The sequence below is a fragment of the Rhinoderma darwinii genome, chromosome 2 (genome assembly GCF_050947455.1).
Source record: "Rhinoderma darwinii isolate aRhiDar2 chromosome 2, aRhiDar2.hap1, whole genome shotgun sequence".
Classification (NCBI taxonomy): Eukaryota; Metazoa; Chordata; class Amphibia; order Anura; family Rhinodermatidae; genus Rhinoderma; species Rhinoderma darwinii.
Genome location: NC_134688.1, coordinates 89,502,592 through 89,528,272, shown reverse-complemented (window position 1 = coordinate 89,528,272; position 25,681 = coordinate 89,502,592). Strand labels below are relative to the sequence as shown.

General features: G+C 45.2%; 1 protein-coding gene across 3 annotated transcripts in view; it reads right to left on the bottom strand.

Moving 5' to 3' along the window:
• PDE1B (phosphodiesterase 1B) overlaps nucleotides 1-25,681 on the bottom strand; it is a 308,494-nt gene that overhangs the window by 254,527 nt on the left and 28,286 nt on the right. The window lies entirely within an intron of this gene.

Below are 25,681 nucleotides of genomic sequence, written 5' to 3'. Positions count from 1 at the left end.
ATGACAGTCAGTATAATCTTCAAGCCATCAACCGTTGGAGTATAATGCTAATTTTATTGAACAAATCTCCTAATGATAACAGATTTTTTTTTAGAAGTAAAAAACTCAAAATGCACTGTTTCAAATTATTATGCACAACAGAGATCAAAACATTTTAAAGGTTGTAAAGAGAACTAAAATGGTAATTTGTTGAATTTGCAGCATCAGGAGGTCATATTTACAGAAATCAAAAGATCTTTCAATCAAAAAAAACTTAACAGGCCAAGTTACATGTTAACCATAGGACCCCTTCTTTGATATCACCTTCACAATTCTTGCATCCATTGAATTTGTGAGTATTTGGACAGTTTCTGCTTGAATATCTTTGCAGGATGTCAGAATAGCCTACCAGAGCTTCTGTTTTGATGTGAACTGCCTCCCACCCTTATAGATATTTTGATTGAGGATGCTCCAAAGGTTCTCAATAGGGTTGAGGTCAGGGGAACATGGGGGCACACCATGAGTTTCTCTCCTTTTATGCCCATAGCAGCCAATGACACAGAGGTATTCTTTGCAGCATGAGATGGTGCATTGTCATGCATGAAGATAATTTTGCTACGGAAGGCACGGTTCTTCTTTTTGTACCACGGAAGAAAGTGGCCAGTCATAAACACTATGTACTTTGCAGAGGTCATTTTCACACCGTCAGGGACCCTAAAAGGGCCTACCAGCTCTCTCTACATGATTCCAGCCCAAAACATGACCCTGCCACCTCCTTGCTGGCGTCGCAGCCATGGTGGCCATTCACCAACCATCCACTACTCCATCCATCTGGACCATCCAGGGTTGCACGGCACTCATCAGTAAACAACACGGTTTGAAAATTAGTCTTCATGTATTTCTGAGCCCACTGCAACCGTTTCTGCTTGTGAGCATTGTTTACGGGTGGCCGAATAATAGCTTTATGCACGCTTGCAAACCTCTGGAGGATCCTACACCTTGAGGTTCGTGGGACTCCAGAGGCACCAGCGGCTTCAAATACCTGTTTGCTGCTTTGCAATGGCATTTTAGCAGCTGCTCTCTTAATCCTATTAATTTGTCTGGCAGAAACCTTCCTCATTATGCCTTTATCTGAACAACCCGTCTGTGCTCTGAATCAGCCACAAATCTTTTCACAGTACGATGATCACGCTTACGTTTTCTTGAAATATCCAATGTTTTCATACCTTGTCCAAGGTATTGCAGTATTTCACGCTTTTCGGCAGCAGAGAGATCTTTTTTCTTTCCCATATTGCTTGAAACCTGTGGCCTGCTTAATAATGTGGAACGTCCTTCTTAAGTAGTTTTCCTTTGATTGGGCACACCTGGCAAACTAATTATCACAGGTGTCTGAGATTGATTACAATGATCCAAAGAGCCCTAAGACACAATACCATCCATGAGTTTCATTGAAAAACGAATAATTAAATGTTTATGACACTTAAATCCAATAATAATTTGGAACACGGTGTATGGCTGTGTTGGGAAAGGGAGCTCCGACCACTTTAAAGATGTATTAAAGAGAACCTGTCACCTGCCTGAAAGACTGCAGTTGACATCTAAGTTAGATGGCAGGCGCCTCACAGATTCTGCTGCTTTTTATTTTTTTCTTCCAGCCCCCAACGTTGCTGAGATATCGGTGCCGTTCGTTTTGGTACCCGATATGCAAATAAGGCCTTTGACTGTCAAGTGGGCGGGTATCACCTATCACTACATAAAGGGTAACCGCCCACTTGATAGTCAATGGCCTTATTTGCATTTTAGACAACAAAATTAATGGCCCCAATATCTCAGGCATGGTGGGGGCTAGAAGAATAAAAAATTAAAAAAACATCAGAATCTGTGAGGCTCCTGCAATCTAACTGAAATTCAACTGCAGTTTTTTGGGCAGGTGACGGGTCCTCTTATAGGAATTAATGAGCACAGAATTTTGGAACCACGGTATTTAAATTGAAAAGACACGGGTGACATTCACTTTAAAGATTATGCTACACGCAGTATAAGATAAAGGAGTAGACACTGGTACAGAAATTGATACTGAAATAAAATTGTGATTCCAATTTGAAACACTTGGTTACACTGGGCTTTTGCGTGTAGAGCGAGTCCTGAGTTCGGCTTCTCCCGCCATCACTCAGTGATTAACAGTCTTTTCTGTATGAGACTGTATTCCAGAAGGTGGTCGATAACTCAGGGAAGACGGGAAAGCCAGACTCAGGACTAGCTGAGAACTTTAGGAACCCGGCGCCACCAAGTGATTAAACCCCATCACCCTGAATGTATTCCGGCCGTTAAAGAGTATCTGTCTCCAGTTTATTAATGACCGTTTATTAATTAGTTTATTAATTATTTGACAGCTATCAGATTAGCTAGGGGGTAGGGCATTACTAAACGATTGACAGAGCCTCTTTAATGACCAAGCATTTTTCTTTCGTTTTTCCATCGTCACATTCAAAGTGTTATAACCTTTTTATTTTCCTCTCGACTTGGCTGTATGAGGACTTTTGCGGGAAGTTGTATTTTTCAATAGCACCATTTTGGGGCATACAGAATTTTTTGATTAACTTTCCTTAACCTTTTTTTAAGGGGGATATAAAAAAAACAGCAATTTAGCCATTGTTCTATGCATTTTAAATTTACGCCGTGTACCATGCGGCGTAAATATCATGCTACCTTTATTCTATTGGTCGGTACGTTTACGACAATACCAAACATGTATAGTTTGTTATATTTCACAACTTTTGCAGAATAAAAACACTTTTGAACTAAAACTATTTTATTTTGAATCGCCGCTTTCCAAGAGCCATTATTTTTTATTTTTCCGTCGACGTCGCCATATGAGGGTTTGTTTTTTCCAGGACTTCATTGCTACCATTTTGGGGGACATGGGACTTATTGATTAACCTTTATTATTATATTTTTTGGGGGAAATGAAAAAAAATAGCAATTTTGCTGTTGTTTTTTGCGTTTTTTTTATGGCATTCACCTTGCGGCTTAAATAACATGCTAACTTCATTTTTGGGGTCATTGCAATTGCGGCAATACAATATATGTGTAGTTTTTATTTATTTTTTACACTTTTACTAATCCACTTTTTATGAAAAAAATATGGTATTTTTTTTTCTGTGTACTTTTTTCAGTGTAATTTTTATTTCACATTAATTATTTTTTTAGTCCCACTAAGAGACTTCACTGTGCGACCTTTTAATCGCTTATATAATGCTTTGGTATAGTTAGTATTACCAAAGCATTATTGCCTGTCAGTATAAAACTGACAGGCAATCTATTAGGCCAATAGGCATATAGCGAGGGCAGGCCTGGGGGCCTTTGTTAGGCCCAAAGCTGCCATGGCAACACATCGGCGGCACACGATTGCATTTGCGTGCCGCAGATGGGTGACAGAGGGAGCTCCCTTCCTCTGTAAACTACTCAGATGCAGCGGTCACTAATGCCCGTGGCATCTGAGGGGTTAAACGGTCAAGATCTAAAGAAACTTTGATTGCTACCGTTGGAGCAGGTGCCCGGCTGTCATTAGACACCCGTGCAGGACTTTGATTAGACCGCCGTGAAATAAGGACCCTTAAGGAGACTCTGTCACAACATTATAAGTGCCCTATCTCCTACATAAGGAGATGGGCGCTATAATGTAGGTGACAGCAGTGTTTTTTATTTAGAATAACGATCTATTATGAGCGATTTTTGCTTTATGCTAATGACATTCTTAATAGACAACTGGGCGTGTTTTTACTTTTGGCCAAGTGGGCGTTGTAAAAAGAAGTGTATGACGCTGACCAAATGCGTCTTGGCGGTCATTAAAGGGGTTAACAATGATCTCAACAAAAACAATGCGGGGAATCTCATTAGGTCCAAAATAACAATGATAATTTTTATTAACCCCTTCCCGACCGCCCATTGTCTTTCGCTGTCGCTGTAGAAGAGGCTGATGAGCTCTTCTGTGAGCGCTCAACCTCTAAGCAGGAGCTGTAACTTACAGCTCCTGAATTTAGAGCAGCCTCCTGAACACAGCTGGAATCAGGATACACTTCGATCCCAGCTGTTTAGCCCTTTGTTCGCCGCGGTCCGTGACGCGAGCGAATCCCTCTGCAGTCAGCCCTGGGATCCGAGGAAGGACTCCAGGGCTGTCTGTTCAGCTTGCATGCTATTAGGGAACACTAAGTGCTGCCCTAACAGAAGCCTGTGTCATAGTCACACAGTGTGATGTATTAGTATACAGGAGTATGCTAATACATTATAAGTAAAATATAAAGTTGTAAATAAAGTTATCCCTTAAAGAGGCTCTGTCACCAGATTTTGCAACCCCTATCTGCTATTGCAGCAGATAGGCGCTGCAATGTAGATTACAGTAACGTTTTTATTTTTAAAAAACGAGCATTTTTGGCCAAGTTATGACCATTTTTGTAGTTATGCAAATGAGGCGTGCAAAAGTTCAAGTGGGTGTGTTTAAAAGTAAAAGTCCAAGTGGGCGTGTATTATGTGCGTACATCGGGGCGTTTTTAATACTTTTACTAGCTGGGCGCTCTGAAGAGAAGTAACATCCTCTTCTCTTCAGAACGCCCAGCTTCTGACAGTGCAGATCTGTGACGTCACTCACAGGTCCTGCATCGTGACGGCCACATCGGCACCAGAGGCTACAGTTGATTCTGCAGCAGCATCAGCGATTGCAGGTAAGTCGATCTTACCTGCAAACGCTGATGCTGCTGCAGAATCAACTGTAGCCTCTGGTGCCGATGTGGCCGTCACGATGCAGGACCTGTGAGTGACGTCACAGATCTGCACTGTCAGAAGCTGGGCGTTCTGAAGAGAAGAGGATGTTACTTCTCTAAAGAGCGCCCAGCTAGTGAAAGTATTAAAAACGCCCCGATGTACGCACATAATACACGCCTACTTGGACTTTTACTTTTAAACACACCCACTTGGACTTTTGCAAGCCTCATTTGCATAACTACAAAAATGGTCATAACTTGGCCAAAAATGCTCGTTTTTTAAAAATAAAAACGTTACTGTAATCTACATTGCAGCGCCTATCTGCTGCAATAGCAGATAGGGGTTGCAAAATCTGGTGACAGAGCCTCTTTAACCCATTAATGACCAGTCTATTTTAGACCTTAAAGGGACTCTGTCACCACATTATAAGTGCCCTATCTCCTACATAAGGAGATTGGCGCTGTAATGTAGGTGACAGCAGCGCTTTTTATTTAGAAAAACGATCTATTTTCACCACGTTAAGAGCGATTTTAGCTTTATGCTAATTAGTTCTTAATGCCCAACTGGGCGTGTTTTTACTTTAGACCAAGTGGGCGTTGTACAGAGGAGTGTATGACGCTGACCAATCAGCGTCATGCACTTCTCCCCATTCATTTTTATCAGCGCATAGTGACCCTGCGTTGTTCACTGTGTGCTGTCTTATACTGACACATTATCGTTACTGAAGTGTTTAGACAGTGACAGTGTTTAGACATTCCTTCCAGCCAGGACATGAAGTCTATTCACAATCCCGATACTTCTGTAACGTTTCTGTGGTACTTACAGCAGAGCAAAGCGTAATCTCGCTGTAACCTGTCATTTACAGCGTGATCTCGCAAGATTACGCTTGCTCTGCTGTAACTACCACAGAAACGTTAATGAAGTGCCGGGATTGTGAATAGACATCTCGTCCTGGCTGGAAGGAATATCTATTCACTGTCTAAACACTTCAGTAACGTTAATATGTCAGTATAAGACAGCACATAGCGAACAACGCAGTATCACTATGCGCTGAGTAAATTAATGGAGAGAAGTGCATGACGCTGATTGATCACCGATTGGTCACTGATTGGTCAGCGTCATACACTCCTCTGTGCAACGCCCACTTGGTCTAAAGTAAAAACACGCCCACTTGGGCATTAAGAAAGTCATTAGCATAAATCTAAAATCGCTCCTAACGTGGTAAAAATAGATTGTTTTTCTAAATAAAAAGCACTGCTGTCACCTACATTATAGCGCCCATCTCCTTATGTAGGGGATAGGGCACTTATAATGTGGTGACAGAGCCTCTTTAAACTACATTGCCCAGCATATCTAGCTACTGGGTAGTTCAACAAGAGCCATCACGCATTATTTACTGGCTTTGCATGACCAAATTTTGGTACACAGATTTGCACTATGTACTGAAAATACTAAACAGAAATGTAATCAGATGACATAATAAGATTAAGGTTCATCAACAACAACTTGTTGATGTTTTCCAGGTAGCAATAGATTTCTTTCATTTTTTGTAGAGTAAAATGACGGCGTATCGGTCAGATATTTATACTGTCCTGTCTGAGGGCAGCATGGAGTAGTGACAGACATGCTGATTTCAGTGTGCTGTCACTCATTGCTCGATGTTAGGTAGTTATTGAGTATTTAGAACTTATACCTGCCAATATTTCACATTCGCAGTGCTAAGAAGTAACTGCCACTCAGCGCCTAGACACTTCTGTTGCCATAAAGACCGTGGACCGAGAGTAAACGGCTCAGCCTGGCTAAGTTCAGGGACATGCTAAGCATGCTGGAGCGGAGAGCGATGGAGGAAGGAGAAAAGTCCAAAGACATCTGCTTCCCAGTGCCCTGACTTATACACCTGCTAGAATAGAACGTGTCCACAGGGATGTCCGTGCAGATTGGCTCCATACTGGCCCCTGTGGAGTTACCATCCTGGGGGCTGATGCAAAGGAGCACCGAGAAACACAGGACAAAGTCGGGAGGCCAGAGAGAAAGGTTAAGTCGGACCGGGCCAGACTGGTGCTGGAGATTCGTGCGAAGCCGGTACAAGTAGTTATGGATAAGCAGAGTTCAGGCCTTGCGCGATATCCAGCGTCTCCCTCCATGTGTCTGTCCACTAGAAGATTCTGGCAGGTGGATAATGTGTGGTACCGCACATGTGACAATGACCATGAGACTGAAACAGGATTTTTTTTTAAAAATAGCATATTAGTTTGTTGTTTTTACATATATTGAGCTGAATAAAAAAAATTTCAGCTGGTACAAAACCCCTTTAAAGCAGCCCTCCAATCCAAAAATCACTTTTCTTAAAGGGGACCTACGTCATGCTGCCCTCAGAAGGCAGCATGCAGTAGTGACAGGCACGCTGAAACCCCGATCAGCTCCAATTGTGAATAATATTACAGAAACATTGCAAATTTCTCATTGTTTAGGGTGTTTTGAAGGCGTGACATGTGGCGTGGTCTTTAAGAAGGGGTGGAGTGTCTGGTTAGTCTGTGATTTTTGTTTAAATTGTTCAGAAGCATCTCCCATTGAACGCATTGCACTTGTGCTTGTTTCCTGATCGTCCAGCTTACATGAAAGCTTGGTATAATGCTTTAATTTGTGTTTGCGCAGCAGGAAACTGGCGCAGGCCTAGTGCACTTCAATGGGAGGTGCTGATGTGGCTACACAATGCCATTGAAAAAGACTCAATACTTGATGCTCAATCAGTATTTATTAAAGTAATCCAGGCTAAAGAATTCAGAAGATTGAAAATGAATACAGCCACTTGGTTAGCTCGGATGTATCAGTCCACCTGGACCTTTCTCAGCCGTATCTCTGTGTGGCTATACGTGCTGCATACAGTCCGGATAGCCATACGGAGATATCGATGTGGCTTTGAAAATTATTTGCAATTATTGTGACCTTCATTGGTACCGAATAATATATAATGCAGAACACATATCTATAATAATGTGATTAAGTAAGGCAGAACTTCTAAAGAGCATATAATAGTAAGTTTCCTACATTCCCCCTGCCACCTCTTAGGCTGGGTTCACACTGTGTATTTATTTGGCGCTTTTAACATGCTTTTTATTCTTATGGTTGATGAACGCCTATTGCGTAACATAAGAGTTTATCTACCAAAACACGAAAACGCACATTAAGACGAAACAAAAACCCACAGTGAAACCCAGCTTTAGGCTCCCTGCACACGACCGTAACTGTGATCATTGTCCCTGATTACAGGCACAAAGAAAGGCCTAAAGAATAGGAGCACAGTTCGTAAATTCCAAAAAGAGGACATGTCCTATTTTTTCGGATCCTTTCTACGGCCCGGACAGCTTCCTGTAAATATACGGAAAAGGTGTCCATGGGCAAAATAAATGAAAGGATCCGCAATTACGAATCTGTAATTGCGGCTCAAAATTATATTTGTGTGAATTGTGCCTAACAGATTATATTTAAAGCAGCCACCGCCTCCAAATTAAGCCAAAAGTAAAACACATCAAATTCTTATCATTTCTTTTAGTCCTTTCTAAACAAATGATCTAAGAACACCATGATAAATGTCAGCTTTTTGATTTATCAATGCAGACACAATGTTACAGACACAAGGGAACATGAAAAAATTGCAGAAACTCCTAATGTCTATGCAGAAAGCTTTTATTACTGCAACAAACTCTCACGGGTGTAAGGCTACTCCGAATATCGTGAATTCATAAGCTTCCAGAAGAGGCTGGACGCAGCTGCAGGCTTGAGGGAAGCCGACATGACCGTCCTGGTAGGGAAAGGGTTAATGTTAAGAGGTGAGGGAAAGGTGAAGAAGCTGAAGGAGGGACGGGGAGGAGCTAGGGGGGACGGGGGGGCCGTTACTGCGCTTCCCGCTGTTTCTCGGCATTGAGCCGGAAGCAGCGGGAGGAGTAGTACACAAGAAGCAAAGCTCCCCGTTGCCCGGCTTTTTAGTATGGCAGAGGCCCTGATTTTAGAGCGGCTGCGTGCCGCTGCTGTGCACCACGGTCCCGGATGGCTGGAGGAGACCGTGGCTGCATTAACGCGGATCCCGGACGCCGTTTCGCCACGTCGGGCACGGCGTTCGGGGTCTGTTGTAAGGGACAGGCTCCCCTCCCCCGGCCCCCCTACGAGCATGGCTATGGCGGCGGGGGGGGAGTCGGCAACAACCGCTCCTGCGCTGGGCAGGCAGAGAGCGGTAGCAGGGGTGACGGCGATGCAGGCTGTGTCGACCCGTCCCTCTCGGCGGTCCCGACCTCCAGAGCGCCTGAGTCCGGAGGTAGTCCCGCGGACACGGCGTCGCAGAGGGAGCCCGATCCCGGACGCTGCAGGCCAGGCAGCTGGGAGGACCGCCCCTTCCCAGGCCCTGCGTCCTGGCAGGAATCCCAGGCCGCGACGGGGTCCGGCGGTAAGCAGGGAGTCGCAGGCCGGGCTCCCTGTCACCCCTCCCCCATCAGATGGAAGATGTCAAGAGCAAGGTACGGCCGCCCCGCATGGTGATGTTCCGGCCAGGGGGCAGGCTTCGTCAGGATCGTCTAGACGGACGACTAGATCTGCAGCGACGTCGAGGCAACAGGTCCGGTCGGAAGTCTGGGTCCCGGCGGTCGGGCGGCAGGTTGCCGGCCCATCGGTCAGCGCGTCCTCATCCCCTTTCCGAAGAGGTCGTTGGGAGGGACAGTCGTCGGCGAGAGAAGAACTGGAGGAAGGTGAACTGGACGTCTATCGTCGAGGTCAGGATGGTCCGGCTGACGGGAACACAGCGCCTGTGCAGCCCGGTGAGTGTATAACTCCTTTATTGTCTTATCCAGCGATTTTTATGTCGGGTGTCGGCGGGGGGGCTGCTAGCATAGCATCGGGGGCCGGTAGTGGCGCGGGCGGACGCGACGGAGCGGGTTTGGCAGATTTAGTGGGTTGCTTACGGGAGCTGGTGGGGCGCCTGGATAGGGCCGCGGCGCCGGTAGTAACGGAAGTGTCCCCTGCGGTAGTTTGGGAAGGCTCCAGGGAAGTGGGATCGTTGCAGGCGCGTCCTGTGGTGGCGGTTAGAGAGGCGGTCGCGGTGTCGGTGCAGACTGAGGCACAGAAGGACGGCGATCGAGTGCGCATGGACGATCGTGCTCGGGGGGAGGTGTATGTTTGTTTTGAGGGTCCGTTGGGGGCGCATTTAAAGCAGGAGGTGCGTGATCGGATCTGGAAAGATGAATATGTTGAAATTTTTTCTCTCTTGCCGCTGGCTAAATTCAATTTGGATAAGAGCAAGCGGGATGAGAGTAAAAAGGACGAGGAGGAACGGCGGCGGTATAGGCTTATCCCGCAGACGTTCGTTAATTGGTCGCAGGCGTTCGCCATATTGGCTAGTGTGATAGGGGAAAAGGCGCCGGAAAATTGTTCGGCGTTATTTTGTTATTTTGATGCTATTGGGGAGGCTCATAGGGCGTATGGGGGTCAGGCGTGGCTGCGATATGATGAGCAATTCCGTCAGCGGAAGGCGGTTCGGCCGGCGATTCGGTGGGACCAGAAGGATATTGCTCTCTGGTTACGGGTTACGGTTCCGGTTAGGCAGCCCTTTCCCGGGAGCGGTGGCCAGGGAGGCCAGACTAGTCAGAGTGGACCAAGCGGCGGGGGAAAGGCGGGGTTTTGCTGGCAATTCAATGAAGGCCAGTGTAAGTTCGGGGCCACGTGCAAGTTCAAGCACGTGTGCTCCGAGTGTAATGGTGCATCACACGGGGCGGCAAAATGTCTGCGTAAAAAGAGGTCCGGGAACCAGCACGGGGCTGGTCAAGGGGGTGTCGCCGGTGAGGGTGGAAAGGATGGCCCCTTATCTAAATGAGTATCCGGATAGGGCGGCGGCTAAGTTGCTTTATGAAGGGTTTAGTGTTGGTTTTGTTATTCCTCCGCCTCCTTATGAGGTTCCGGTTACGCGGAGAAATTTAAAATCGGCTTACGTGCATGCGGAAGTCGTGTCGGAAAAGTTGTTAAAAGAAGTTTCGTTGGGGCGCATGTCGGGGCCATTTGTGGAGTCGCCGGTGAAAGATTTAGTTGTGTCCCCTTTGGGTATTGTCCCTAAACGCGAGCCCGGAAAGTTTCGTTTGATTCAACATTTATCGTATCCCAAAGGTTCGTCGGTAAACGACGGGATTGATCACGAGTTGTGTTCCGTAGTTTATACCTCATTCGATAAGGCGGTGGGGTTAGTGCGGGCTGCGGGTCCGGGGGCGCTGCTAGCAAAAACCGACATCGAGGCGGCGTTCAGGTTGTTGCCGGTGCATCCAGAAAGCCAACGGCTGTTGGGCTGTTTTTGGAATGGGGCCTTTTACGTGGATCGGTGCCTTCCGATGGGGTGTTCTCTTTCTTGTGCATACTTCGAGGCGTTTAGTAGCTTCGTGGAGTGGGTAACGAGGGGAGTATCCGGGGTCGATTCGTTGATCCATTACTTAGATGATTTTTTGTGCGTTGGCCCGGGGGGTTCGCCGGTTTGCGGTAACTTGCTTCATGCCCTGCAGAAGGTGGCGAGGGATTTTGGGATCCCTTTGGCGCCGGAAAAAACGGAGGGCCCGGTAGCGACGATTTGTTTCTTGGGAATCGAAATTGACTCGGTGGCAATGGAGTGTCGGCTCCCGGCGGATAAGCTGGGTGCTTTGAGGCTGGAGGTGCGACGGGCTTGTAGAAGGAAGAAAATGTCGTTGAGGGAGCTTCAGTCGCTGCTGGGGAAGTTGAATTTCGCCTGCCGGATTATGCCGATGGGGAGGGTGTTTGGTAGAAGGTTGGCGGCGGCAACGGCGGGAGTGCGGGCGCCGCATCATTTTGTGAGGCTCAAGGAGGAGCACCGAGCTGATCTTCAGGTTTGGGATGACTTCTTGGGCCAGTACAATGGTCGCTCGCTATGGATGGCCCCAGCGCAGGATACGAGTGATCTGAATATTTTCACGGATGCGGCTGGGGCGGGTGGCTTTGGAGCTTACGGGGGAGGTCCGTGGTGCGCAGGTCAATGGCCGGCTAGCTGGGTGTCCAGTGGATTGACGCGGAATCTGGCCCTGCTCGAGCTGTTTCCCATCGTGGTGGCGGCTACCATTTGGGGGGACAGGCTCAGGGATAAGAAGGTCCGTTTTTACTGCGACAACATGGGTGTGGTGCTTGCCATTAATAACATCACGGCGTCCTCTCCTCCGGTAGTTCAATTGTTGCGACATTTAGTGTTGGTGTGTTTGTCGCTGAACGCGTGGGTGGTGGCGGTGCATGTCCCGGGTGTACGGAATTGTGTTGCTGATGCTCTTTCTCGCTCGCAGTGGGACCGGTTTCGGCAATTGGCTCCGGGAGCGGAACGTATTGGTTTGGCGTGTCCGGATCATCTATGGGATCTGGTATCGGTCCCGTAGAGCAGCTGTTACAAAGGTCTTTGGCGGGCACGACGTGGAGGGCTTATGCTGCTTGTTGGAGGCAGTGGGAGGAGTGGGTAAGAGAGTTGGGTGATGTCAATACGGATAGAGACAGGTTGGTGGCACTTTTGTATTGGTTAGGGGATGCCTGGGAGGCGGGGTTTTCAGTAGCGAAGGTGAACCGGTTTATATCCGCGGTGGCGTTTGGGCTTAAGTTGCGGGGCTTGCGGGATGTATCGAAGGAATTTCTGGTATCGCAGGCTTTGAAGGGGTTGCGCAGAGGTAGGGTGGAGGCGGATAGTAGAAGGCCGGTGTCGTTTGCTTTGCTGGGCTTGTTGGGTGGTTCATTGGCATCGGTATGTCGTTCTTCAGATGAAATGGATTTGTTTCGGTTGGCTTTCTCGTTGGCGTTCTTCGGAGCATTTAGAATAGGTGAGTTGGTGTCGCCAAGTACTAAACAGGCAGGGGGGCTGAGATCTGGGGAGGTGAGCCTTTTTGCAGATCGGTTGGAGGTATGGTTGCGTAGATCAAAAACTGACCAATTAGGGAAGGGAAAACTGATAGTTTTGTTCGCTCTCCCGGGGTCGGTCATGTGCCCAGTAGAGTGCATGCGTGGTTTTACAAAAAACAGGGGGTCTCCAGATTTGCCTTTGTTATGTCATGTGGACGGGTCGTTCTTGTCCAGGTTTCAGTTTGGAGCTGTTTTTAAAAAATGTTTGACGGCGGTTGGGGTTGCGGCAGGCTCATATTCATCTCATTCCTTCCGGATTGGCGCAGCAACGGAAGCAGGGCGCTGGGGGTTGGATGATGAGGGGGTGAGGCGTATTGGTCGTTGGGAGTCTAAAAGGTTTAAGTCCTATGTCCGCCCCCATATGTTGTAATTTTGTTGTTTATGCTTGCAAATGTATATGGTGGTGCCTAACTGTGTTTTCCGTTTCAGATTCGCCTCCTTGTCTGGTGTGGTTGATGGGTCATTCGTACGTGCACTGGGGGGCTTTGAGGGCGGACGTCCGCCCGGATGGTCGCCAGTTGCGCATTCCGCGACAGGATGCGGTTGTGCATTGGCTGGGGTTTAGAGGTATGTCGTGGAACAGGGTGTTGGCGGAATTCCAGACATATGTGCGGCTTGATAGGGTTCCGGAGGTTTTAGTGTTGCACGTGGGTGGGAATGACTTAGGAGTCCGCCCTTTTCGTGAGTTGGTGCGGGATATCAAACATGATTTGTTGTGTTTGTGGGTATCTTATCCCAAGTTGGTGGTAGTGTGGTCGGACATAGTCCCAAGGAAGCATTGGCGGTTAGCTAGATCGGTGGAGAGAGTCAATAAGGCTCGGATAAAAGTTAACCGGGCGGTGTCCCGTTTTGTGGCAAAGAACGGGGGCATTTGCGTGAGGCATAGGGATTTGGAGTCAGGATTGGGGAATTTCTGGAGGAGTGACGGGGTTCATCTGACCGAGGTTGGCATTGATATTTGGAGCTTGGCTATAGCAGAAGGCATAGAAAGGGCGGTGGTGGTGTGGAGGAACTCACAGGCTTAAGGTGGTCAAGGCCTGTTTCGCGGTGGCGGGGGGAGTCCTTGAGGCCAGTCAGTACAAAATGGTGGGGGGGTCGCATCGGGGGTATGCGTCCCCCAAAAAAGGTACATGGTTGAAGACTTCATCGGGTGTTATCCCTTTGAAGTGGTCTTCTGGTAGAAGGTATGTCACTTGAAGGCTTCATCGGGTGTTATCCCTTTGAAGTGGACTTCTAGTGGTCGGTATATCACTTGAGGGCTTCAACGGGTGTTATCCCCTTGAAGTGGACTTCTAGTGGGTGGAGCCATCTGCAGAGGTGAACGGTGCTTCCGAGCTGGTTTACGGCTGGAGGTAATTAGTGGTTTGCAGATGGCTAATTCGGTGTGTTCTTGAAAGGAACATCTGAAGGGGCTTCAAGGACTTCCTCTGCTCGGGTTAATGTTAACGTTTAATGGTTATTTATGATTCTGACCCATGTTGGGTCATGTGAATTATTAGGAGGAATTCTCTGGTGGATTCCTAACTAGTTATCCGAATGTTTCGGATTTAAATTGTTTTTATAAAACTGTGAAATTAATAAACGGCTGCTGTGGCCATTTCACATCCAACCTCGGTGTCATGTGTCGTTACTAAATGGGGGTGGGGGATAGTATGGTTTAAGGTTAACACACGACTCTACCTAGGCAGGTCAAGAAGAGGCTGGACGCAGCTGCAGGCTTGAGGGAAGCCGACATGACCGTCCTGGTAGGGAAAGGGTTAATGTTAAGAGGTGAGGGAAAGGTGAAGAAGCTGAAGGAGGGACGGGGAGGAGCTAGGGGGGACGGGGGGGCCGTTACTGCGCTTCCCGCTGTTTCTCGGCATTGAGCCGGAAGCAGCGGGAGGAGTAGTACACAAGAAGCAAAGCTCCCACCCTCCCACCCTTGTTTTGTTACTCCTTAGGTCTTCTGTACGTCCGTATATGAGCGTTGTGTTTTATTTTGTGTGTTTATTTAACATGTTTTTCTTTTTTCCGGAGTAGGTTCTGTTGTCATGGCAGCTGGCGGGGGGAGTCCTTGAGGCCAGTCAGTACAAAATGGTGGGGGGGTCGCATCGGGGGTATGCGTCCCCCAAAAAAGGTACATGGTTGAAGACTTCATCGGGTGTTATCCCTTTGAAGTGGTCTTCTGGTAGAAGGTATGTCACTTGAAGGCTTCATCGGGTGTTATCCCTTTGAAGTGGACTTCTAGTGGTCGGTATATCACTTGAGGGCTTCAACGGGTGTTATCCCCTTGAAGTGGACTTCTAGTGGGTGGAGCCATCTGCAGAGGTGAACGGTGCTTCCGAGCTGGTTTACGGCTGGAGGTAATTAGTGGTTTGCAGATGGCTAATTCGGTGTGTTCTTGAAAGGAACATCTGAAGGGGCTTCAAGGACTTCCTCTGCTCGGGTTAATGTTAACGTTTAATGGTTATTTATGATTCTGACCCATGTTGGGTCATGTGAATTATTAGGAGGAATTCTCTGGTGGATTCCTAACTAGTTATCCGAATGTTTCGGATTTAAATTGTTTTTATAAAACTGTGAAATTAATAAACGGCTGCTGTGGCCATTTCACATCCAACCTCGGTGTCATGTGTCGTTACTAAATGGGGGTGGGGGATAGTATGGTTTAAGGTTAACACACGACTCTACCTAGGCAGGTCAAGAGACAATCAATCCTTCCTACTTTCAGCTCCCAACATCTTTAGTAACGTATAATATAGACATTTATTATTACTAAAAAGAAACCCTTTCACTTGGTCTTTGCCTCTCGAAAGCATGCAGTGTTCCCAGATAGATTGTAATATAACTACTGTGCCTAGGTAGGCCGGAGCTGTCTGCTTTGTGCAATATTTAAGAAACATGAAAGGGAACCCCTGTAGGCTCTGTGGGATCCCCCTCTTCAAAAAGCAATGTGATTTTATAGACTTTCATTTGATTATCAATATCCTTAACAGTCCATTTGGACTAAGGCTTTTGAAGCTAGCGGAATCCGACAACCAGAACATCTGTGTACTTGATAAATGAAATATTGCAGACATAATACAACACATTAATTCTTAACCCCTCTGTCCTTGAACATCCATGCTGCTACAGCTGCTATTGCGGAAGGAAAATGACATAGACGACAATAATAATTTGGTAGATTGGCCTATGATTATTACCAGCTGCTTCAACACTTTCCTTGTATCCTCAACTAAGGACACAAAGAGTACATGAGAAGGTGCAACAAGTCACGAGTCAGGGGTTCTTCTCACTAGGACGGCCTTGGAAAGAGTGCGGCTAGGATATTTGCGTACACGGAAATATAATAAATGCAAATTGGTAATGTCAATGAAATACTACCCGTCTTCCCTCATCGGCTCTTGTGCTTTATTGTCACCTCTCAACAGATGGTAGTCATTGAGCTTAGAAATTTGACATGCTTTACATTGTCTTGTATTGAGGCGCATGATGAGACGCTTAAAAAAAATAATTTCAGATGGCTCCTAATAGCCACAATATTTTGAACACCATGAACTAATATGTCCATCACCATTGGTAATTCTTGTCATTTTGTCATAATAATCAAAGTAAAAATCCATTGATTATTGGATCAACATTGCAGAATAGGCTGAAGTGGATGGATTTAGGTGATTTTTCAGCCTTACAAATTATGTTACTATTAAAATTGATTACAATAGGAATATTGCTCCAAGAATTGGAAAATCTATATACAGCATGCAACTATATACCAACTGTAACTTATTTATTTTTTGCCCTTACCGTTTTCATAATCTGTGCATACTGTCTGTGAATGAGAACATTCTTTTTACCTCCAGACCTAATATTTCTCACAGTTGAGAGCTTACAATAGATGGATCCAGTCTGGGATCCTCAATATAGTCATCCTGACAAAAGTCTAGCAAAAAGAAGCAATATATATTCAACACATGCTGTACAGTTCTTAGCTTAACCTCGCTATATGAGCATAATCTGAGCGGAATAATCAATTGTGATACAGATGAGATTTTAGACAAAAACAAATCAATGTCTATCCATGAAAAAATTCAGGTAGGGTAAAAGAATAGGAAAAAATGAATCATTCTAGTTCATGTTTAGTTTAGGTGACCCTACTATGGATCACTACGGAGGTGAAACATCCCCATAATGGGTTAATAAAGATTCCCCCTCTCTGGAATTTATTGGTGCTGCAGGTTTTCCTTTTGTAAATCATTTCTAGCTTTGGCTGTAGGCTCGGCGCCGAACGTTGTGTTATATTATATTGAATGTTCACCATTTTATAGTCACCCACTTTGGACATTTTGTGGTGGAATAAACACCAACATTGGTCAAATAAAATGCTCTAATGATCTGGATCCAAAGGCCATTCTTGTCACTCAACATATGGAACAAGTGACAAAATTAGAGAGTAACTTGACTGACCATATGGCAGTGTATGCCATTATGTGCGTCAGTGTATGCCATCATATGCGTCAGTGTATGACATCATGTGCGGCAGTGTATGCCATCATGTGCGGCAGTGTATGACATCATGTGCGGCAGTGTATGCCATCATGTGCGGCAGTGTATGACATCATGTGCGGCAGTGTATGCCATCATGTGCGGCAGTGTATGACATCATGTGCGGCAGTGTATGCCATCATGTGCGGCAGTGTATGACATCATGTGCGGCAGTGTATGCCATCATGTGCGGCAGTGTATGATATCATGTGCGGCAGTGTATGACATCATGTGCGGCAGTGTATGACATCATGTGCGGCAGTATATGCCATCATGTGCAGCAGTGTATGACATCATGTGCGGCAGTGTATGCCATCATGTGCGGCAGTGTATGACATCATGTGCGGCAGTGTATGCCATCATGTGCGGCAGTGTATGACATCATGTGCGGCAGTGTATGCCATCATGTGCGGCAGTGTATGACATCATGTGCGGCAGTGTATGCCATCATGTGCGGCAGTGTATGCCATCATGTGCGGCAGTGTATGACATCATGTGCGGCAGTGTATGCCATCATGTGCGGCAGTGTATGACATCATGTGCGGCAGTGTATGACATCATGTGCGGCAGTGTATGCTATCATGCTTTTTGATAATATTCTACCATTGAACTCATAGATAACAATGAAATTAAAACCTGAATCATATCACATCATATAACTGATCACATCAATACTGAGCAAAGTAAATAAAATGCTCTAATGATCTGGATCCAAAGGCCATTCCTGTCACTCAACATATGGAACAAGTGACAAAATTAGAGAGTAACTTGACTGACCATATGGCAGTGTATGCCATTATGTTCGTCAGTGTATGCCATCATATGTGTCAGTGTATGACATCATGTGCGGCAGTGTATGCCATCATGTGCGGCAGTGTATGACATCATGTGCGGCAGTGTATGCCATCATGTGCGGCAGTGTATGACATCATGTGCGGAAGTGTATGACATCATGTGCGGCAGTGTATGCTATCATGCTTTTTGATAATATTCTACCATTGAACTCATAGATAACAATGAAATCAAAACCTGAATCATATCACATCATATAACCACCTCGGTTTCTAACTGTAATAATATATCTGGACACAGATCTGTGTTGTATAGATCTGTAAAACGGTGCCTCTAGTGTCCATACTGCACCTCTGTGTGCCTCCAGTTTCATAAGGTAGCACACAGAGTTTTTTCCTCAATATGGTCCATCGTGTGCAATAGTATGGAGGCATTTTCACAGAGGCATCCTGCAGCAGCCCCTGGTATTCCTTCAACTCCGTAATACAAAACCGTAGGTACCTTGGATGCCGCCGTACAGGCTACACACAGTACACACGACTTTACCGTGTGCATGAACCTTTATGCTTCAGGTTATTATGTTATAATCCATTATGTAGGGAATATATAAATAGAGAGAGTATGTGAGAGAGAGAGTATGTGAGTGTATATATTGAAGATATGGTACAACAGTATATTTCTGCATCTTAGTAATGGTGTAAGTGATCAGCGCCTTTATCACTCCTCTAACATTTGGCGTGCGTGACTCGTAGAACATAAAGATGTCGAGCTGCATAAATAATTAGAACTGAAAAAAGGAACAGCAGAATATAAAAATGCAAAATGAAATCTGGAAGATCCAATGGGCATTGAAGTCATTATTTAGAAACTAAATGAGCATAAAACTGGGAAACTGACAACAAAGAGATCAATCTGTTGCTATGCCCTCAGCCAATGCAGTAAGGTAATGATAATCCGATTGCTATATGATAACAGGTTAGAGATGAGGCTTCTGTGTTGTCTGTAGACATCTAAAGAAATATGTCACCCTACATGGGAGAAACGCCTAAGGCTGGATACACACACACCTTTTTGCTTTGGTACTGTGCGTTTTTTAATGGAGTTTTTTTTCAGAGTTTTTTTTATGCAGTTTTAAGTGGGGCCAGATATTACATTAAAGTCTATAGTAAGATATGAAATGCACTACATACAAATGTGTTTTGTTTTGTGACGCTTTTGAGGCAATTTTGAGGTCAGTTTTTTCCAAATGCAGCATACTCTGGGTATGGCATTTTTTTCAGGTGTTTTTCACATAAGCATCTCTATAGTACTTAAAAAAATACCAGAAAAAAAGCAGGTACAAAATACACCAAATGAAAAACATCACAAAAAACGCCACTAAAAAATGCATGTTACATTTGAAAACTGCGAGCGTTTTTTGATGCAGTTTAAAATTCCAGAAATTTTCTGTGTGTGAAGGAGGCCTGAAACGTGTTAGGCCTGATTCACATGAGCGTGTTAAACGTTCGTGGGACGGCCATTGAAACAGCGTCCGTCCCACGGACCTATGTAATTCAATGTGGCCGTTCACACAGCCGTTGTTTCAACGGACCGTGTGAAGGGTGTTTGGGAAAATAGGACATGTCCTATCTTTTCACGCATCACGCATCCCGCCATAGACTCTCAACTATGGGGGATGCGTGACATCGTGTCCCGCAGCGCCGAGCACGGATGCACCTCGGACTTGAAAAGCTGGAGTTTTTCACATCCGAGATGTGCAGCGTTAGTGTGAATCAGGCCTTACAAGCAGAATAAAACACACATGGCTGCGAGTGATTTTAAATTGTTCTTTGTCGCTCTGCAAATCTGTCAGCAGACTGCAGACTGCTTTATGGCGTCGTCTGGCTGCCACCATAAGCAGCTGGTATTCTGCCTTCAGAAGCTATGGACAACAATGTGGAAATTTGAATGCAAAAACACATGTGGATTTACAATACAAACATTGTGTGGATGTTTGGAAAGATATTTTTCAAAGTTCAGACTTATGCACCTTAAAGGAAAATTATATAAAATTGAGGCAAAACCACATAGTACATGCAGGTGCAATTTGTTTTCGTTAATGATACAGTTTGAGTAAGGCTGGATTTACAAGTTTTTCAAAACGCTCTTAGAAATGCCAAACATTCTTCTCATGTATTCTCCTGATATTCTCCTGCCAACTATCAGTAAACATCTGCCTGCTGCGTGTTAAGCATCCAAAAAATGGACGAAACACGTCCACTGAAAATACCATGAGAACTTGACCTAAACGTTGTGTGTGAATACAGCAGACTCATGTCCATGTACATCTACAGTGGGGGTGGCACTATTTCCATGTACACGAGATGGAAATTCTGCGGAACTGCCATTTGTAATTTCCGTGTGTAAACTCCACCGCATTTACCCAAGATAAATTGACATGTTGCAGTTTGAGAATTCACACCGCAGGTCAATTTCTGCACGTGTTTTCTACGTTTTTTTCACAGCTTGTGGATGAGATTTGTTCAAATCTCATCCACTTTGGTGCTACTGTACTACCTTGCGGAATTGCCGCACAGAAATTCTGGATGGAAATTCTGCATCACTTCCATGCTGTGTGCAGGAGGCCTGAAGCAGTTCAGCAACACACAGAGTCCCTGCAGCTCCGTAGCCATGGGCACCCTTTGTTTCACTATATGGTGCTCGATGTAGTGCCATATAAATACCATACCTCCGAACCATCCCGGATTCAGCGGGACAGTCCCGGATTCTGGGCAGTGTCCCACTGTCTTGGGCGGCCGGGGGTATGTCCCGCTGTCAACTGTATCTGCGTCCTCAGGATGCAGATACCATTGAAACCAATTCTGAAGCAGGGAACCATCAGCTCTTTAAGCACTGTGCTCGGGGAAGCCCTTGACGTTACTGTCTATATATGAAGTTGGCAACGGGGATTCCACTCAAGGAGTAGCCGCTGACATCACTGTCCATATATGGACAGTACTGTCAAGGGCTTGCCTGAGCACAGTGCTTAAAGTAGCGCTGTGCCCACGGAGTCCTCGGCGAGTGGAGGAGCTCCCCCTGCTCCTATGCTCTGAACTAATTCTGAAGCAGGGAGCTGATGGTTCCCTACTTCAGAATTAGTGGCTACTGCTTGAGCGGAATCCCTGTTGCCGATGATCTGGCCGGGGATTCCACTCCTAGAGGAAACCCCTGAGGTCACTGTCCATATATGGATATTTACATCAGGAGCTCCTCCTGGAGCGGAATCTCCGACCAGAGTCGGCAATGGGGATTCCGCTCAAGGAGTAGCCACTGACGTCACTGTCCATCTATGAACAGTATCGTCAAGGGCTTCCCTGAGCACAGCGCTTAAAGTAGCGCTGTGCCCGGGGAGTCCTCGGCGAGTGGAGGAGCTCCCTTTGTTCCTCTGCTCTGAACAAATTCTGAAGCAGGGAGCTGATGGTTTGCTGCTTCAGAATTAGTGGCTAGTCCTTGAGTGGAATCCCCGTTGCCAATGATCTAGCTGGGGATTCTGCTCCTAGAGGAAACTCCTGAGGTCGCTTTCCATATATGGACATTGACATCAGGGGCTCCTCCTGGAGCGGAATCCCCAGGAAGAGTCGGCAACGGGGATTCCACTCAAGGAGTACCCACTGATGTCACTGTCCAAGTATGGACAGTGACATCGGGCTTCCCTTTAGGAGCGGAATCCCTGGCCTATACTCTGGCTGAGGATTCTGCTCCAAGAGGGAGTCCCAATAGTGCTATCTACAGTGGGGTGTCACTATTTACATGGACACTGTGGCACTATATAGGGGCACTATCTACAGGGGACACTGTGGCGCTATGCACATGGGCACTATCTATATGGCCACTTTGTCACTATCTACAAGGGCACTGGCACTAGGGGCAGCTAAGGGGGCATTATACTGTATGGGGTAGCTATAGGGGCATTATGCTGTATGTGTGCATCTATGGGGCATTATACCATATGGTGGCAGCTATGGGGGCATTATACTGTATGGTGGCAGCTAAAGGGCATTATACGGTGTGGGGGCAGCTAAAGGGCATTATACTGTGTGGGCAGCTATTTGGTATTATACTGTATTATACTATGGGAGCATGATACTCTGTGGACTGAATTGGGTGTGTATGGGCGGGGATTGGGTGAGATTAGAGGCGTGGCTTAAAATAATAGAAAATTGTCAGGCCACGCTTTGCGCGCCGCATCGATTGTGCCTCTTTGTGATACTTGAAAGTTGGGAGGTATGTAAATACCATTCTACATATGGCATCCCATGGAGCATGTCACAACTTTTTTCTGTCACATAAATGAAACTGAAAACACCTCTGTATGCCTCAGTATAAAATAGTAGTCATACGGATTTAGACTAAGGTACCATAAAATTCTATGGGCGCTATATTATTACTCTGTACAACATGGAGGTTGTCTGGAGCCATAATACAGCCATGTGCCTTTAACTGCCTCTATGCAAAACCGCGACAAATAGGGCATGTTGCAGTTTAAAAAAAAACATCCCAGCAAGCCCTAAAAAACATGCAATTTTCTATCGCAAAATGTGAACGCGATTATTACAAATCCGGCACTACAATTTTCCACTGCAAAGAAACACATTGGGAAAGTGCAGTAAATCAGGGAATTTTGCATATTGCCATTATTGAAAGTGATTTATCATTAATAAATATAAATATGTCTAAAGAGAAAAATCTCAAACGTGGCTTTTTTTTTTGTCATATCCTATATATTTAGCGTAGATAAAAATGTTGCGGTCTGATCCAATATGCAACCTATCAATTCCCTAGGAACTAGTGTCACTCCTGATGTAATTATCTTCTAGAGAACCTATAGGTGGTATTATCTAGAGTACTGATTCTCACCTTCATTGTATATTGGTAATGGCTTCACTTAAAGTGGTGATACACGGATCAGGAAGAAGACAATCATTTCTGGAAGGTACATCTGTGTTCCTAAGGACAAGTCTGTGATATTGAAGTCCGTGCAGTAACAGCGGCACTGCGGTAAATGTAATTGGTTCCATGCTATCCCATCTAGTACTAGGTCTTGCAATAAATTTCTCTGCAGTAAGAGATTTGCCTTTTATCTGTTCTGTGGATGAATTAAGAGTGAATTGCAGTAGACAGTTCTGCTGACTACTCCGTATGCATATCATTTTAATAGCATATTACCATAGACACGATTGCTTGGTATTGCTGCAATTCACCTACTCAGACGTAACTCTTTTAAAGGTGCAAATCCAGATACACATATAGATTCTCCAATACAGAAAAATCAACAATTGATATCCAGTATGCAGTGCTCGAACGTACAGATCATGACTAGTAAAAATGCATAATATTTCACCAATAGAAGTGTATGGGGCCTTACTGTACCTCTCTGATTTTATACGTACCATGTCACATCGGACACTGTATTACGAAAAGCAATGCTTCTAGGGTAGAATATATCCGAAATACGTGTGCCCTTGTACAGGCTCCGTCACACAGAACATGTGCATGAGGCCTTAGGATTACTTATTAGCTCAGCATAAATAGAAAGATAGTCAAAATGTATGAAAAGACGTGCAGGAAATGTTGTATGGTCAAATAAGAGTTAAAATGGTAACACAATTAATCCCAGTAGCCACACTATTCAGAATTTACCTCCTTTTTACCCCATAATATCACACGTATTTTGTACCCTAAAGGGGTTTTCCCATAATCTTCATTTATCACTTATCCATAGGGTAGGTGATAAATGTCTGATTGGTGGGGTCCAATCGATGGGACCCCGAATGCTGGGACTCCCACCAATCCTGGGAACGGGGGGACAGAGTGCCCTATGTGAATGGGGTGGTTTGGTGCATGCTGGGCCACCAAATTATTCACTTTCTATTTTGCTGCCAGACCTGACGCTCGGCTATGATAAATGATGATTATGGGAAAACGCCTTTAAGCCTTTGGGACCGCAGCAATTTTTCATTTTTACACTTACATTTTTTCCTCCCCGCCTCCCAAAAGCCATACATTTTGTATCTTTCCATCGACAAAGCCGAATGACATCTCGTTTTTAGTTGTAGTTTTTAATGGCACCATTTAATGTACCATATAAAGTACTGGGAAACTATTAATATTATTTAAAACTTTAAATCACAGTTTTTTTTACTTTTTTTAGTCCCCCTAATGGATGTAAACAAGCGATCGTTTAATCACTGGTACTATACACTGCAATACCTGTATATTGCCGTGTATTGCCATTTTTACCAGTTTCTATTAAACCCTGCCTCTGGCAGAAGGCAGACCTGGTGGCCTTCATTAGGCCCCAGGCTGCTATGACAACCATCGGCACCCCACGGTTATGTCCGATGGGGTGACGGAGGGACCCCCACACTCTCTCTAATGGCTTAGATGACGTGATCGCTATTGACCTCGGAATCTAAGTCATTAATTGATCGGGATCAGAGTTATCTCCGATCCCGGGCGCTAAAGTGAAGTGTCGACTGTAGCAATGGCTGTAACAATGTGAGGTCGTTTCCTACTCCGACTTAATGGCCATGACATACAGTTACGTCATAGGTCACTAAGGAGTTAAAAACTCATATACAATCTACCAGTATACTGGGTCAATTCTCCCAATGCCAGGACATCCATTATACTATTTTTCTAAGTAAAAGCCTTAACACGCCCAAGACTCATGAACAGGACCACCGTTTTCAGTCAACAGTGATCTGGCCGCATCTTTAGTCACATGTTAACTGTGTTTGGCATAAAGGACAACACTATGGGCTCAACATGACTGTACTCATTAACCTACAGAGGCTGAATGGTGAGTCTTCTGGCAGCCAGTAAAATGGAAAAAACATTAGTCCTATAAGTGTAGTGAATGTAGCTATAAAGACCCTTATTAAATGGAAAATTGAATAATTTATTATGGTGGGTCCTTTCAATAGATTTCTTTAAGACTGTACCACGAAGGCCACCGAGTGTTCTATGTTCATGGTATGAAACTCATATCTGGCACAGTGTATAATATACTGGCGAGGTGCAAGCTATTTGTGAGAATTAGTGCTTAGCTTATGTCAGTCACAAGCATCTCTGGCAAAGGTCATTCCATGTGGACTTAGTCAAAGACTCTACTCAAAAGTCAATCATTGTTTAACGAGCACAGGTTAATTAGGCAAGTCTGGTCATCACTCCCTCATGCACAATGAACACGTCATCTCACCTTCTAACAGCTTTTAAACCGTAGATTCACCTGTCAAGACCATCTTACTTATAAATCTATACTGATATTGTGCAAGCTAAAGATCTGTGGTCACTGGGCTAACACTTGTTAGGGCGTTATTCAGATTTTTTTTCTTAATGCCATTATTGCACCTGATTAATAATGCCACACAGTTCCCATATCGTCAGTGCTAAAAAAAAGTAACACATAAGTCCACACAACATTGCCATAATATTCGTGCATAAATGTGCTTTATATTGCCAAAATACACTCCAAAAAAGTGGGAAAAGAATATGTTCTTTTTCTCTCAGGAGCATCTAGCAAACAGTCCACCCTCGGTGTGGAGATATAGCACTCAACAGCACCCACACTTGAGTAGCTGATGACCAGGCCATATTTATTTTTTCCTCCTCGCATTTCAAGGGCCATAACAATTTTTTTATGCTGCATAGCCATATGATGGCAAGTTGT